The sequence below is a fragment of the Dipteris shenzhenensis genome, chromosome 1, assembly GCF_047967505.1.
Source record: "Dipteris shenzhenensis isolate YYH24624 ecotype China chromosome 1, Dip_SZ_1.0, whole genome shotgun sequence".
Lineage (NCBI taxonomy): Eukaryota > Viridiplantae > Streptophyta > Polypodiopsida > Gleicheniales > Dipteridaceae > Dipteris > Dipteris shenzhenensis.
This window is the reverse complement of record NC_141596.1, coordinates 29,947,295-29,950,554: the sequence shown is the minus strand read 5'-3', so window position 1 is coordinate 29,950,554 and position 3,260 is coordinate 29,947,295.

The following is a 3,260-nucleotide window of genomic DNA, read 5'->3' as shown; positions in this document are numbered from 1 at the left end:
ACTAGTGGTTGATGTGCAGCTTCCTACTTGCTTCTCTCTATCATTTTATTTGAAAGAAACTATTGTGACTCATGTCTGTCCTTGCTTGAATCCCTTACCTTTCCATAAAAACACAATTCTCTTATATGAATTCCTCCACATAAAAAAAGGCATTGGCTAATCACCTCTAGCATATGGTGATCTCGCTTCATTTGCATGTACCTACATTGATGTTTGCAATGTGTCCTCCTTGGCATGAAAAATCCACCCTTATTCTATCATGATAGCCATTAATACCATGTTTCCTTCCTCATCTTCCAGTATCCCTGTTGTCTCTATGCCAACATGGACTTAGGTGGAATAGAATGTGTGTGTAGAGTAGCAACAAAGCTCTGCTTGTACTTGCATAACGCTAGAAATAATCCCTCTTAGAAATCCAACTTGCATATTCGATATGCAAGGTCTACATACGATTCCTACATGCAACTCCTACATGCGAGTTCTACATGCAACTCCTACATGCGAGTTCTACATGCAACTCTTACATGCAAGTTCTATATGCAAGTTCTGCATGCAACTCCTACATGCGAGTTCTACATGCGAGTTCTACATGCAACTCCTACATGCAACTCCTACATGCGAGTTCTACATGCAACTCCTACATGCGAGTTCTCCATGCGAGTTCTACATGAAACTCCTACATGTGAGTTCTACATGCAACTCCTACATGCAACTTCTATATGCAAGTTCTACATGTAGAGAGAGAATGTCTTACAATTCCTACATCCAAAGAGAGAAGCTCTCCAACTTGTATAAATACCCCATAATGGAATGAAGCCCACACTCTTTGGGGCATTGTGTTGAGTTCTACTTTGGTATTCCAAGAAATTGTCTCAAGTATCCATGCTTCCTTGCACTCCATGTCCAAAAGCATGTCCTAACCTTGCAACTCCTCCTCCCCTGTCCTCCAACCTTGCAACCCATCCTCTCCCTCTCCTCCTCCATCCTCCTCCTCCTCCCTGCTCCTCCTCCCTCCTCCTCCTCCTCCTTCCTCTTCCTCCTTCTCCTCCCTCTTCCTCCTCCTCCTCTCTCTCCTCCCCTCTCCTCCTCTGTCTTCCTCCTCCTCCTCCCTCCTCCTCCTCCTCCTCCTCCTCCTCCCTCCTCTCTCTTCTTTCCCCCATGCTCTTACACCTTCTTCCTCTCCCACTCCTATGCTCCCCCTAAACCCTTAGTTCATCAACCCTTAATCTCCATGATCTACAAGGGAGACAAGTTCTCTGCCATGTACTCTACTCTAAACCTTGGAACCTCTTCGAAACTCAGGAACCTCCTTCTAAACCTTGGAACCTCCTTCTAAACCCTGAACCTCCCTCTAACCCTTGAACTCCTCCTAAACCCTGCAACCCCAAATGAAGATGAAAGCCTTCATTACCTCAACCATGATGATACATGTTCCTTTTATACATGCGAATTATATGTTTGCTTACCATACTTAAGCCTACATCTCTCATTGGAACACGACTCGAGGTCCTAAGCTACATGTATACTACAAATGACAACCCTGATATATTTGTAGGTGACAAAAAGCCTCGGAACCCTGCATATATGAAAATCTCCCTTTTCTACCCCCTATTTACGGGACCTTACCTTATAAAATGTACCTTCCTTCCCTTATATAACCCCCCTCCCTTACACTCACGTGGTACCATATGATAAACCCTAGTGGACCCCCTGGGATTTCTAGCCAGACTTATCAACCCCAAGCATCAACCTTGGGTTACTACCTTAAGAAAATTTTTGTATTTCTTAAAAAGAATCCACTTGATAAACAATCAGGCTAGGTAGTGGACATGAATGCGTAGAGCTTGCAATTTTGATCATTTCACCTTTTTACAGAAGAGCAAACCAAGCTAACCATAAAAAGTTACGGCTCAGGAAGTATTTAGGGTTTAACCCTAAACCTAAACCCATTTCCTATAAAAACCCATCCCTCTCATACTTTTTCTTACACATCTTGCCTCCATCCTCTTCCCCATTCCAAGCCCTATGCAAGACACTCCTTGCTCTCCATCAACCACCACCCTACTCCCATCCTCACATGGTAAGTTACTTCGAGCCCATCTCGCAAGCGATAACCTAGCCAACCACCCATTGTCCATTGTTCCTCAACAATCCCGTTACATCAAGAAAGACTTGGAGAGCGTTCAAGTGACCATCTCTTCCTCCCTTTGGATTTCTGTCAAAGGTTTTCCGTTTTCGTCAAAGTTTTTTCATCCATTAAGTTTTTTCTTTTGTTCTCCCCCCCTCTCTCCTCCATCTTCCCCTCCACCACCCCTTTTCTCCTCCCCTCTCCCTTCACCACCACCCTTTCTTCCCCACCCCCCCCCCCCCACCCCCTCCCTCCTCCATCTCCCCTCCACCCTCCACCCCTTCTCTCCACCACCCCTTTTCCCCCCTCCCTCCCTCCATTTCCCCCCCACCCCCCTCCATCTCCACCACCCGTTTCCCCCCCACCCTCTCCCTCCACCACCACCCTTTCTTTCCCCCCCCTCCTCCATCTCCACTTCTGCCCCTCACCACCACCCTCCCCCACCCCCCCCTCCATTTCCACCAACCCCACACTTCCCCCCCCCCCTCCCTCTCCACCACCCCCTCCACCACTCCCTCACCCCTTCACATCCCCCCCCCTTTCATCTCCACCCCCACCCTTTCCCCCCCCTTCCCTCCACCACCACCCCCTTCACATCCCCCCTTCCCCCCCCCTCCCCCCATCTCCACCTCCCCCCCTCACCACACCCTTTCCCCCCCCCTCCTCCACCCTTTCCCCCCCTCTCCTCCATTTCCACCACCCCCCTCCCATCTCCACCCCCACCCTTTCCCCCCCTTCCTCCACCACCACCCCCTTCACATCCCCGTTCCCTCCCTCCATTCCCCCCACCCCCTCCATCACCACCACCCCTTTCCCTCCCCCTCCCTCTCCACCACCCCCTCCACCACTCCCTCACCCCCTTCACCACCCCCCTTCCCCCCCCCCTCTCTCTCTCTCTCTTTCTTCCCCCCTTCTCTCTCTCTCTCTCTCTCTCTCTCTCTCTCTCTTTTCCCCTTTCTCTCTCTCTCTCTCTCTCTCTCTTCCCCTCCCTCTTCTCTCTCTCTATCTCTCTCCCTCTCTCTCTCTACCCTTTCGCTCGCACTCCCTAAACTAAAGGGCTTTAAGCCCTTGCCTTAAGAGCAAGGCAACCCGTAAGCACCCGCGACGGTGCTCGCAAAAGCTACTCATGGTA